Below are 14,141 nucleotides of genomic sequence, written 5' to 3' on the forward strand. Positions count from 1 at the left end.
TAAGTTACCGGGCTTGTAAGGCTTTGCTAGATCTTCATCTAGCCTCACAGCCGGATTATGACTTGTTGTTCCTTGGTGAGTACCCAGCGCTTGGTTGATGAGCTGGGTCCAAGGGAAATGCGCCATCATTTGAGCCATCATCTGAGGCATGAGGTTAAAGCCTTGAAGGCTTTCAGGTGTTGCTGCTGTTTGGTTTGCTCCCATGGAAGTGCTCATCGCTGCACTTCGAGCCAAGGGCAAGACTGCTCCCACGTAGTAGCTGAAGGAGGAGCACTTGAAGCTGGTGACTGTCATATTTGGTCGAGGGTGGTCTCGTGTCCAAGGGGTTGTGAAGTGAACAAAGGGAAAGTCGTTGGGCGTGATCTCCCATAGGTGTAGGGAGATGGGTTAAAGGGTTGACAGGTTACACTTGGACCAGCTTCAAAAAGAGAAGCAGCCGGGCGTGAGCTGATTAGAGGGGAAGGTGGACGTCCAAGCGACAGTGAGGGCTCTGATTCGTCATAATCTAGCCTTATTCTTATCCCCTTTTCTCTTTCTTGGCTCACGTGTTGGTTAAGAAGATGTCTTAGTTGCAAGAAATGTCGTGATACCTTCTAACGTCAAGTCGACGCGTTCCGGGGTGTTCGTGACTCCTGCATGGGGAGAAGGAACTCCGGATCGTGAAGGGGTTGGAGTCCGAAAAGGTGAAACTCGAGGAACAAGGGTCCCGTCGAAGTTCCTCCCGGAGTGGAAAAAATCGAGGTCGTCGCCGGAGTTTCTAGGCCGGCACTTGATGTTGGTGTTCTCGACACTTGGTTGACTTCTCCGGGAGATCCACCTTTTGACATGGTGATGATGGAGCTACACTACTGGTCTTTATGATAAAGTAAGCGGTGTAGCCCCACGGTGGGCGCCAACTTGTTGCTACAATAAAGATAAGACCAATGATAGTGAATGGACTGGTTAGGCTAACAAGCTTCAAGGGTTCAGGTTAACCTAACGCAGGTCGTGGTGTCCCTCTACGTTTGAAAAACGTAGAAGGAGGTTCACTAGTTAGTTGTTTGTTGTTATAGCTCACCGAAGATCAAGAACCGTGATGTTTGAAATCGGTTTTAGGATGATGTTTTTTGTGAAGCTATGAAGTTATTGAAGTAAGAAAGAAATAAGGTAAGAGCATATTTCTCAAGGAAGAAGAGAAGATTAGGGAGATGGTGTTATCTGCCCAAATCTGTTGTGTTTATGTTTATGGCTAAGTCTCTCTTATATAGGAGAAGAGAATTAAGCCTTTCGTCCAATTGTAACTAATCTAGTTCCCCTCCAGTTTGCCTAGAGAGTTGACCTTTATAGGCGGGAAGCTTTGGACCGCTGGTCCATAGTTAAAATAATATTACTTTATCCGAGCATGTCCTTTGTTCAGAGGGGACAAGGATGTGAACAGTGATGTGACATCATACTGTAGCACATGGGTACTTGTTTACATAAGTTTGGGCAGGAAACGAAGCTTTTAACCTTTTAACCCTTTTAGCGTTAATGTGTTTTAGCCATTTTATTATTTCCTTGGGCTATCCCCGTCATCAAATAGAAAAATGGGTTTGTGTCAAAGTTTTAGCCTGACTTCTAAACGTGTTGGGTCTCTTATGAAAACATTCACTATATAACTAATTTTAAGTAGAAAATGCAAGAACCAATTCTTGATTTCTTGTACTTAGTGTTTTAAATGTAATACTTAACCACCACTTTTTCTCTTATAAGTTCTCACATTCTCTACTTAAAATTGATATTTTATTTAATCATTCCTTATATATATTATTATTGCAATTATAAACTAGTTTTTTTTCCAACTTGGTTGAATGATTTTATCCTACTATTCACTATGGGCTTCACCTACAAGGAATATGGTTTATGCATGTGTATACCATAATACTCTTTTGTTGTGTCTCAGACTCTCAAATCACGTAAAAATAAAAATTACAAGTCTTCAACAACAAAAGGATCGTTTGTTTTGCACGTACCTAATTGCGTAGGTTGTCGGTTCTATCAACAAACAGTTCAATCTTCTCTCCACGATCAAGGACCTAGACACATCTCACTTTTTTTTACTTTAGTTTCGTGATCACCATAAGTACCACAAGCATGATCAAAGAGAAAATCTTAGAACTGGAATGTTACTTTCTCAATGTTACCCATCATAACCCCTTTGACTTTGGAAAACTGAGCTTTGACCTTAACGATCTTGTCGATCTCTTCAGGGTGTGTAGCACAGTATTGCATTTGCTCCATTTTTGGCCTAAAATCCACGAAAATGTTAGTAACACTAAATAAAGCATTATAACACACCCCACACCTCATGCGCGCACACACATTTTTAAATAGTGATAGTTATGTACCCAAATGATTTACTCAAGCTCTTTGCAGCAGTGGTTGAAGCTTTGCCTTCGGAATATTTCTTATTAAAATCATCCTTAATGCGTTCCAAGAAGGCAATTGGAATATTCTTGCCAAGAGACTTGGCCGTGACAACACAGAACGCTACAACAACCATAAAAAACGAATTAAATAAATTTTCCCATTATTTTCAACAAACGGAATGCTATATACGTCGGGTTATGATGAAAGACGAAACCACTTTCTTTTATGCTTAGTTTTTAAACCTACTTAATAATCCTCATTTGAAACCTCTTCTTAATAAAATATATTTTGAAATTCAAAGTTCCAAATTTTTGTCAAGATCAATTTGTTATGGTAGTTAAAATTAAGATAATGAATCGTTAGGTTTTCTTTGGATAATAAATAACTCCGTCTTTCATAAATTTGTTGTAGAAAGATTGGTGTAATTTTATATTGTAATTTTTGTTGTCTTTTGTTCGGTTTCTAGCTTTTTGCTAGTTGGCTTTTAATGAAATTTGCAGTTCCAAAAAGGAAAAAAATTAAAATTAAGAGGGAGTTAATAAGACTTTGTTCAAAGTTGAAGGACTAGATGATTTAATTCTCTTTCACAAATTATCTCCACATTATATCATGTTTGTACAACTGATTTTAGACATGTTTAAAAAGCTAGGCTTGTATTGTTACTGGTTACGACTCACAACTTACGTACACAATCAAATGTTACATATTAAGAAGCACGGTCGTAATAAGCTGCATAATAAGACAGATTTTATTATTGTTATTATTATTATTATTATTATTATTATTATTACTACGAGACTTTTTTTAACAATGTTTGGAACTACCCCTAATGCCCCAATAACCTTCCAGAGACAGAATGTCAACTGTTTATCATGATTTTGACGCTTCATGTCTGATTCATCCAGGAATACCATTGAGGAAACCCCCAACATGAAACTTCACATATCACAAGCTCAAGGCTGTCTCTAAGAATTTAAATATCATGCCCAACAAGTAATGAAATATATATGCCAATTTTTAAAACGACAATTAACGTTATAACAATAAAGATAACAAAAATATAGTAATAAAATCAAATACCGTAATAGTTAACGGCTAAATGATGATTCGTGAAGCTCTTCTAACATTTTTGACAGTAAGTTGTTGACTGCCTCTCTGTAGTTTATATATCTAAGGTTTCGTTCTTAATAATTATGATTACCAATCCATTAAGTCTTTTTTAGGACATTGTGGATTGCAAGTAAAATTTAACAACTTCAAGTTTGAAGAAACTTCTTTCTGCATATGCCAACATGATTGACATTCGATACCACGGATTCCCCAACCGGGCAACCCTACTGATGAATGGTGGATAACGGCGATGGCTTGATCGTCACATCGTCCCTTGTTTGACGGTTGTGGTTGAGCCTCTAGTCGATCTTCAATCTTCATCAAAGAAGGATTGGGTCTTGAATTCAATCGATCGTAAAGCCATATGTTTATTGAATTTTTATCTTGTTTTTTTTTAAAAAATTTAGGTTGGGCTCTATAGGGAAAATACACAAAATCAATGTACTACTAGCATTAAAGAATGTAGTATAGCAAGTATAGATTGTTAACGCGCCTGCATACATGTCACTGCATATTATGCAAGTTCTACATTGGCTTTTCCAAATAATACACAAGGCGGAATAGCCATTCTTTGTAGATCCTGGGACACCGCACGACGCTTGTAGCACGAGCCCGTGCCACTTCCCTCATCTACCCAATTTGGGTGGGAGAATTTCTTAATAGGTTTTTTTCATTTTAAATTTTCACATCATCCGTGTGGGCAACCTCTCTAGCCCCTATAAAAAACTATTTGGCATCATCCGACCATACCAATAGCTTCGCTATGTGTGTGATTTTACTGAGTACATTTGTTTGTTATTTTCACACCATCATACAACTGCCCGCATTAGAATTTCAGGTCATGAAAATATCCTGTTACAATTAATGGTTCAGCTTACTGTTAAAGAATCACAAATACATGTTAACATCCAAATGAACACTAACCAAAACCAAGTTACCTAATCCACATGTTCCAGCCTTCTCGGAACAAGTTTCACCTTTTGCATCACCGTTCCTCATTTGTAGGACTGATATCGATGCCTTCAACTATAAGCCCACATTTCCAATTAAGTTCACACGTCTCTGCTAACCGAATGTCCATCTCACCATCCGTTTTATCATTATAAAACTTGCCTAACTCAACCTCCATCCAACCATCCGCTCGCTTTTGCGGGGCTCCACTTCTTGTTTCTGAATGTGTATCTTCACTTGGTGGTTTCAAGTACACAACAGTCATTTCCACATCATCGTAGTCATTGGAATTTTCGGTCCCATCAACATGTCTAACCAACGCTTTAGCTGGGAAATCAAGCCCGTGTGAGAGCGGGCCAATATTGTACACAAGGTATGCTGCATATGTTGTGTTTGATGAAAGCATACTTATTTTAAACTTGCCTTTAATTTCTAGCCAACATACAGCTACAAGTTCAGCAACTTCTGAAAATCTGTAATCATTTCAAAAGTACAGACTTCTTTATATTTTTTAATTATTTTCATATCATCACTTATTTGAGAACTAATAAGATAAAATATTGACCTTGATTCGGGTGACGGTCTCCATCTCCAGAAAACTGAATTGGACCAAGATATCGAAAGCGCCTTTGCTCCGAGCATAAAACATTTTTTCCCGTTCTGTTTATAAAGGGAGAAACTCTGTACCCAAAAGAATTAAACCTGATTTAGAAGCAGGGTTACATCACAGAAATGCCACTATTTTCCAGGCTTCATTAAACAAAAAGTTCGATAACAATTTACATGAATTCACCATGATTAGAAGTTTCCATCTATCCATGTACATGAAATATCTAACCAGCAAAATAAACTATATACTAGATAGACTTGGCACTTTTAGTTAAATTTATGATCATCAACATTATTGTATTCGTGGTTAGAGACTTAGACGTAAGCATTTTGGACATATTGCTTACTCATATGTATGTTGGTGACACATCTTTTGGAAGGATTCTTCATTTCTACGGTTCTACCCCATTTCTGCACAATGAAATTATCAAAGCTCAAATTTGGGTCCTTGTGCTTGTTTTTTGAATTATAGACTCTATTATTTGTTCAATGTGATCCATTTATAAATCCATAATATGTCAAGAAGTTTTAACCAAAAAAATCTAAATTTATGTGTTGGTGATCCGCTCCAAAACAAACTACTGATCATTAGCAATGAGGTAAAAAATGATTGATTTATTATGTTGTTTCATTTTCAAGTGTACTTACTTCATACACTTGTGTCCAACTGTTTGGGCATATTAACAGTCCTATACTCCTAGTTAGGCTTGTCTCTGGCAGTTAGTGCTACCTTAATCCTTAGTATATAACCCCGAGGGACCACTAGAGTTTAATACTTTCTTAATAATAGATGGGCAAGTTAAAATAGTTTCACATCCCTTAGATCATCATCATCGTACTCAGTAAATCCCAACAACGGCAAAACTATGATAGGATCTGAGGAGGGTAAAGATGTAGACAGCCTTACCTATACCCCATAGGATAGAGAGGCTGATTCCAGTGAGACCCCCGGCTAGATAGTACCATGTGCCACTATAAACATAAAGCTTTGAGTTCTGTTACGGAATGCATGCGAATCACCATAAAACAGATATCGCACTTAACTGATGAATCAAGTTATGCACATACCTTGATTCAGTTACAAACAAACATCACTCACACAAGGAATCAACACAAAGATCAAGGCCGATTGGTGCAGGGGGTTTAATAGCTCATGACATCCATACATACGTGTTACATCCCACCCCACATCGTTTGAGATGGCGGGCTACTATAAGAAGTTATTGAGTTAAGTGTGTTGCTTTAGGCCTTGAATGCTACAAATGGTGTTAGAAGTTAACCCCTTGATGTATACTGTATAGTGGACAAGAGTCATGCATTTTTTAATAATAAACTAGATAACTGGTTTAAAATTTGCTAAGAAACATAAAAAACTGTCCAGTTAGTTGATTAGAACTTAAGCGAACGAACCAGCGTTAAGTACACATGATTCTGGCAATTTGTTCGTACTTAGGGATGCAACTATCACTTCAACAGATCATTTATGAAAATGAATCACAACCCCTTGTAAAGGGAAAATCATGAAAACTGACTTATGTAGAGAAGTGTTTGGGCATACTAACAGTCGTAGTTAGGCCTTCTAGGCCGTTAGTACTTCCCAATACCTTAATATAACCTGAAGAGACCCGAGTCCTATACTTGCTTAATCATAAACGAGCAGCTTACAAAATTTTCACACCCTTAGATTTGGGTTCTTACTAAAATAAATAAAAAACTACCACCAAAGAAAAGTACCAAGTGTAAATATAAATATAAAGCTTAAAGAGGGGCACATCTTTGAGTTCTGTAATGGAAACTGATGACCTAGCTCATAAATTTGAGCATAACATGTTCATACAATCACTTAACAAATCGATCAAGTTATGCACATTTTTTGATTCAGCTAAAACCAAACATTACCCACCTAAGAAATCAACACAGAGCAAAGGCCGATTGGTCTGGTCTTACAACGCATATGAAACATAACAAAACAAATCACACTTAAACTAATCAATCAAGTTACACATACTTCAATTTAGCTAAAACCAAACACTATGCACATAAAAAATCAAGGGCCGAATGATGCAGGAGGTTTGATAGCTCATTTCAGTTCGTACATGTTACATTTCATCCCACATCGTTCGAGGTGACGGGCTACTAATCTACTATACTTCAACCATAGTTTTAGTTACTAAAGAAGCTACTGAGCTAGTCTGTTTCTTTAGGCCTTGATTGCTACAAATGGTATTAGAATGGTGATCCTTGATGTATAGTGGACAGGATTCATGCATCTTATGATAATCTAGGTAACTTGTTTATAATTCTGTTAAGAAACATAAGCAACTGTCCAGTTAGTTGATTTGAACTTAAGTGAATGAGCCCACGTTAAGTACACCTCTAGTTGACACACACACACATTTCTTAGGCGTGATTTTGGCTGCTTGTTCACACTTAGGGATGCAACTATCGCTTCAACAGATCAGCTATGAACATGAACCATTACCCTTTATAAAAGGAAAACCAAGAAAACAGGCATTTCGACACATTTTTAGCAAAATTAGACATACTTTTTGCCCACATGTTCTAAACCAACCAATCAGAAAACACTAAATAAGATCCATCGGCTAAGAAGGTTAACATTTATTTGCCAAATAAAAACCCTTGAAAAGTACTACGGTCCCACGGGAACACCCAATTAAATCAATACACATGACTAACATTTAGCCAACTTGTTACACTTGTATTGACATTGGTTGTCTTCGTGGACACTGTAGTAGGCTACAAGATTTTTGTGCAGACTGAAAACTGGCCTCCTTAGCCAGCTGTACTTATTTGGCGTTGCCTAAAAGCATCTTCAATGGCGCCCACGTGGCACCGCTTGGATTCGCATTTACAAACCACTTCCCCATTAGTTTGTGAGAAAGAAGAACAAACACTAGAGTAGGCCCCTGTCGAATCATGAAATGAATCTGACCTGATCCATGACGATGTTTCCACGGATTTTCGAGATGAACGAACCACGTCTTGATCTTCTTCTTCGACTGCTTGAGACCTGCAATGGTTTTTCGGGGGTGTGGAGGTGACTGCTAAGAAATCCTGAGGATCTCTTGTTTACAGACACAAAAAGTGGTGGTGGCTCTTATTGAGCATGACCTTTTAATAAGGAGGTGGAGACCTCCTTATATAGAGAGTCTCATAGCCACCATCATGGTACCCTAATGGGCCTAGCCCAGTTAGGGTTACCTCCACAAAACCCCCTCAGCCCAATAACATTGTATTAGTCCATATAATAAAATAAGCCAAACATAATAGATTTAGGGTCGTAAAACCGGGTTTAGTACCATACCCCTACAAGCCCCCCCAAGTCCAGCGTTGCTCCTGGGCGCGCAAGCGTCTAGGTGGAGCGCTGGACTTTATGAGGTGTGTTAGGTCATAGGGCGGTTTTTTTCCCTTTTCTTTAGCCTTGTCTTTATTGTCTTTGAGTTTTGGGAGGTTTTCCTCATGATGGTGACATGTTGCGGTCCTTATGATAATGATGGAGACCTGTCATAAATAAGATACAGCACGCATCATAGTGGCGCGAGGCCTGATAAAAGATGGAGCGCGCATCTCGATAATAATGTAACATAACTTGCGCGCGAGGCAGCTTACGAGTTATGAGAATAATAAAGCTGGCGCGCGAGGCGACTTATGAGCTATAATAATAGTGGAGCCTGCGCGAGTTGCGGCTTACGAGCTATAATAATAATGAAGCTTGGCCATGAGGCGACTTACGAGCTATAAGAATAATGAAGCCTGCGCGCATGGCGGCTTACGAGCTATAAGAATAATAACAGCTTGCGCGCGAGGCGTCTTATGAGCTGTACGAATAATAAAGCTTGCGCGCGAGGCGTCTTACGAGCTATAAGAAAAATAACAGCCCGCGCGAGGCGTCTTATGAGCTGTATGAATAGTAAAGCTTGCGCGCGAGGCGTCTTACGAGCTATAAGAATAATAACAGCCTGCGCGCGAGGCGTCTTATGAGCTGTATGAATAGTAAAGCTTGCGCGCGAGGCGTTTTACGAGCTATAAGAATAATAACAGCCTGCGCGCGAGGCGTCTTATGAGCTGTGTGAATAATAAAAGCTTGCGCGTGAGGCGACTTACGAGCTACAAGAATAATAACAGCTTGCGCGCGAGGCGTCTTATGAGCTGTACGAATAATAAAGCTTGCGCGCGGGGCGTCTTACGAGCTATGAGAATAATAACAGCTTGCGCGCGGGGCGTCTTATGAGCTGTATGAATAATAAAGGCTTGCGCGCGAGGCGACTTACGAGCTATAATAATAATGAAGCTTGCGCGTGAGGCGACTTACGAGCTATAACAATAATAACAGCTTGCGCGCGAGGCGTCTTATGAGCTGTAGGAATAATAAAGCTTGCGCGCGAGGCGACTTACGAGCTATAATAATAATGAAGCTTGCGCGTGAGGCGACTTACGAGCTATAACAATAATAACAGCTTGCGCGTGAGGCGTCTTATGAGCTGTATGAATAATAAAGCTTGCGCGTGAGGCGACTTACGAGCTATAATAATAATGAAGCTTGCGCGTGAGGCGACTTACGAGCTATAACAATAATAACAGCTTGCGCGCGAGGCGTCTTATGAGCTGTGAGAATAATAACAGCTTGCGCGCGAGGCGTCTTATGAGCTGTAATAATAGTGGAGCTTGCGCGTAAGGCGGCTTACGAGCTATAACAATAATAACAGCTTGCGCGCGAGGCGTCTTATGAGCTGTATGAATAATAAAGCTTGCGCGTGAGGCGACTTACGAGCTATAATAATAATGAAGCTTGCGCGTGAGGCGACTTACGAGCTATAACAATAATAACAGCTTGCGCGCGAGGCGTCTTATGAGCTGTATGAATAATAAAGCTTGCGCGCGAGGCGTCTTACGAGCTATAATAATAATGAAGCTTGCGCGTGAGGCGACTTACGAGCTATAACAATAATAACAGGTTGCGCGCGAGGCGTCTTATGAGCTGTATGAATAATAAGGCTTGCGCGCGAGGCGTCTTACGAGCTATAATAATAATGAAGCTTGCGCGTGAGGCGACTTACGAGCTATAACAATAATAACAGCTTGCGCGCGAGGCGTCTTATGAGCTGTGAGAATAATAACAGCTTGCGCGCGAGGCGTCTTATGAGCTGTAATAATAGTGGAGCTTGCGCGTGAGGCGGCTTACGAGCTACTTTATGTCCCGCGCCACGCGCAGATGTTGCATGCGCGTGCGCGTAGACTTTGGTTTTGTGTTATGCGCCACGCGCAGATGTTGCATGCGCGTGCGCGTAGACTGTGATATGTGTGAGCATGTGATGCGTAAGCATGAGTAATATGCGTGAGCATATGTGATGCATGAGCATGTGGTATGAGGATTCCCAACCCTTGAGTTTGGCGCATGTCCATATTGGATATTATGAGGATTCCCAACCTTGAAGTTTGGCGCGTAGCCATATGGGATATTATGAGGATTCCCAACCTTGAAGTTTGGCGCGTAGCCATATGGGATATTATGAGGATTCCCAACCTTGAAGTTTGGCGCGTAGCCATATGGGATATTATGAGGATTCCCAACCTTGAAGTTTGGCGCGTAGCCATATGGGATATTATGAGGATTCCCAACCTTGAAGTTTGGCGCGTAGCCATATGGGATATTATGAGGATTCCCAACCTTTAAGTTTGGCGCGAGGCCTGATGCGCGCATTCACGGCGATGGAGTGGTGACTCGTGAATGCGCGTGCATGGCGAAGGTCTCTTGCGCAAAACCCAGATGTTGGTTTCCGCGGCGGCACATGCACGGCTGCGGAGTGAGAGTCCGCGGGCGCGCGTACATGGCAGCGGAAGTCTGGTAATTTCTGGATCTGCAATTTTAGAGTCAGACCTGCAACTTTAGACCTAAAATCCAGGTCTGTAATCTAGATCTAGATCTGTAAATCAGATCTAGGTAGATCTGAAGCTCGGAGCAGATTTAAAACCCTCACAGATCCGGAGACCTGATCATTCGAATCAGGCTGTTTCTTTTTGCACAGATCTGGAAGCCTCTTTTAGATCTATGGATCTTTTTGAGCTTTAATAGAACAAGCCTTGAAGCCTTTTTCTGTAAACTTCCAGATCTGGGTTTTTCCTGGGATAGATCTGACAGCCGAGATGAAGATCGAAGGGTAGTTCGTTGCCGTCCCACGGATGGCGCCAATGTCGAATCATGAAATGAATCTGACCTGATCCATGACGATGTTTCCACGGATTTTCGAGATGAACGAACCACGTCTTGATCTTCTTCTTCGACTGCTTAAGACCTGCAATGGTTTTTCAGGGGTGTGGAGGTGACTGCTAAGAAATCCTGAGGATCTCTTGTTTACAGACACAAAAAGTGGTGGTGGCTCTTATTGAGCATGACCCTTTAATAAGGAGGTGGAGACCTCCTTATATAGAAAGTCTCATGGCCACCATCATGGTACCCTAATGGGCCTAGCCCAGTTAGGGTTACCTCCACAAAACCCCCTCAGCCCAATAACATTGTATTAGTCCATATAATAAAATAAGCCAAACATAATAGATTTAGGGTCGTAAAACCGGGTTTAGTACCATACCCCTACAGCCCCCATTCACACTTGATACAGATTAAATAAACAGAATATCAGGTGATGAGGTGGCAGTTTGAAACAAGAACGGGTAACAACCACCGGAGGAGAAATAAAGGTTTTTGTATGTTAGTTTAAAATCTGATGTGGCATGCCGAGTTGACAGTTTAAAACAAGAACGGGTAATAACCACCGCAGGAGAAATAAAGGTTTTTGTAGGTTAGTTAAAAATCTGATGTAGCATGCTAAGTTGGCGCCTTGGCGGTTCAAAGCAAGAAAGGGTTTGTTGCACTGGTGATGCTCTTAACTGTTCGGTTCTGGAAACGTCTACTTCTTATAAACCCTAAAACCCAAACCCTATGCTGGCATAAACCCGCGTATCAAAATCCTATTTTTACCGATTCCCCCCTTACAAAACCCTTAATTACAAACCACCAATTCGATACCCTAAATCTAACCCACAAACAGAGCAGCTACACACACAATATCTCAAACCATAACCAAATAGACATTTCATCGAACACTTGGTGTGCATAATAATAATATAGGGTATGTTTGGCATGAAGCTTTTAGGAGCTACAAGCTTCAAGGTTTTAAGAAAAAGCTCATACTCAATTAAAAGCTCTGTTCGGTTCAAGGAGCTTGAAGCTTTTAGGTCAGGAGAAAAAGCTTAAAGCTTAAAGCTTCTACCAGTGGCGTTTAGAAAAGCTACAAGCTTTTAGTATGATAATTTACTTAAATAACCTTCCAAAATATATACATTTACTATTATTGATTTTAGTTATGCCCATTTTAGTAATTTTATACGTTTTATTAAAAGCTACAGCTACTCTGCCAAACATCTAAATATATCTAAAGAGCTACAGCTTCCAGCCACCAGCTAACAGCCAACAGCTTCTAGCTATAGCTACCAGCTAGTTTTGCCAAACATACCCATAATAATAATAAAAAAACTCACCATACTCCCACCGTCAATAAGCACAGGCGACTGACAGAGACCAAAATACAAGTCCTTCTTAGAGGAATAGTTGACCGGAGACACCGCCCGTGAAATAATATCCTGGCAATCAGCCGGCAAGAACCACTCCCAAACAGGATCAGAATTTGCTACACTTAACAGCCCGAGATATCAAAGACGCCCTGCACGCATCACGAGGTGAAGTATGCGAGAGAATGTGTCTCATAATATTATTAATCGAATTAACATCATCAGTTGAAGTTGAATTTGATCCTCCAGAAGTACCGCCGCCGCCGCCACCTTCAAACTTGAGATTGTTTATAATTGATTTGAGAAGAAACCCATAGATTGGTTAGATCTGTGGGTTTTATTGGTAACCGGCAACCGGTGTTGTGTGATTGGTGGCGGGTAATGGCAACCGACATGGAGATTGGGGACTTTGGACGTTAGTGCTTCTTCTATATTATTATTATTATTGTTTATTATTATTATTATAAGTTATGGTGAAAATGGACACCGCATATAACGGATATCTTACTATCTTTATCTTTAAGTTTACGTATTACATGATGATATAACAAAAGTCCAAGGATTATTATGTGGGAGTTTTATATTATTTACGGGTTTGGACTACGTGGGAGAGGGGAGTGGAGTCGGGATAGTACCGTTAAATGTGTGAGGGAGGTGGACAAACACGGTCCAATCGCACACTTTATTATGATCTTGTAGGCTTGTCATGTTAAATGATCAAAGGGCCAACATGAGGGGCGTATAACCAAACTGGTTCGATATAAAGCCCACTAGATAAGAAAAATGAATGTTTTTATTGTTTAGGGATTGTTAGGGATGATGTGAGAGAATAATTTGACGCTTATGTATAGGAAAAAGAGTGTATGGACGTGAGAGGTGAGAAAGATGGCATCTCACTTTAAAAGTGATGGTTTCTAACTTTCTGTCATAAGAAGCACTAAACTTTCATATTAGCATTGTATGAGATTCTTTTTATCTTTTCTATATCGATTATGAATGTATTGTGTCTATCTTTTATCATTTATATACACCTTCGAATAGTTTTTTTTAATAGTTAAATAAAACATAGTATAAAGATGGATACAAGTGGGTGATGCATAACTTACAAGCTTTTAATGCAAAAATAAAGAAATAAATAAAAGAAACTGAATAACTTTTATACTTAGAAAAAAAATTAAAATTATAAGTTATTTAAATACCTTAGGTGAAAGTGATAAGCAAGGTACAAGTTTTGAATAAAAAAACTAACAAAATAGTGAACAAATAGTAATAAAAATACAAAAATAAATAAATAAATAATAATAATAATAGCAATAAAATATAATAATAATGATGATACTACTAATACAAATATAATAATAATAATAATAATAATAAACTTATTCAATTTCTCATTTGTGTTCCGAAATGATCTCTCGAGATTTGTGTAGTGGAGTGGTTATAAAATAGGACGAGTTATGACATGTGATGCCCAGTGAGTAAAAGGTGCGGTTTTG

General features: G+C 39.6%; 1 pseudogene across 1 annotated transcript; it reads right to left on the reverse strand.

Moving 5' to 3' along the window:
- Positions 1-1,991: 1,991 nt before the first annotated feature.
- On the reverse strand, positions 1,992-12,926 carry LOC143579101 (vesicle-associated membrane protein 714-like; annotated as a pseudogene). The gene is made up of 5 exons (XR_013143398.1): positions 12,616-12,926; positions 4,944-5,130; positions 2,367-2,508; positions 2,149-2,266; positions 1,992-2,054 (listed from the first exon to the last, which is right to left on the reverse strand). The product of XR_013143398.1 is annotated as a vesicle-associated membrane protein 714-like (transcript).
- Between the last annotated feature and the right edge of the window lie 1,215 nt (positions 12,927-14,141).

The sequence above is a fragment of the Bidens hawaiensis genome, unplaced genomic scaffold (assembly GCF_021521415.1).
Source record: "Bidens hawaiensis isolate Kalapana, Puna unplaced genomic scaffold, B.hawaiensis_p1.1 tig00029602_1, whole genome shotgun sequence".
Classification (NCBI taxonomy): domain Eukaryota; kingdom Viridiplantae; phylum Streptophyta; class Magnoliopsida; order Asterales; family Asteraceae; genus Bidens; species Bidens hawaiensis.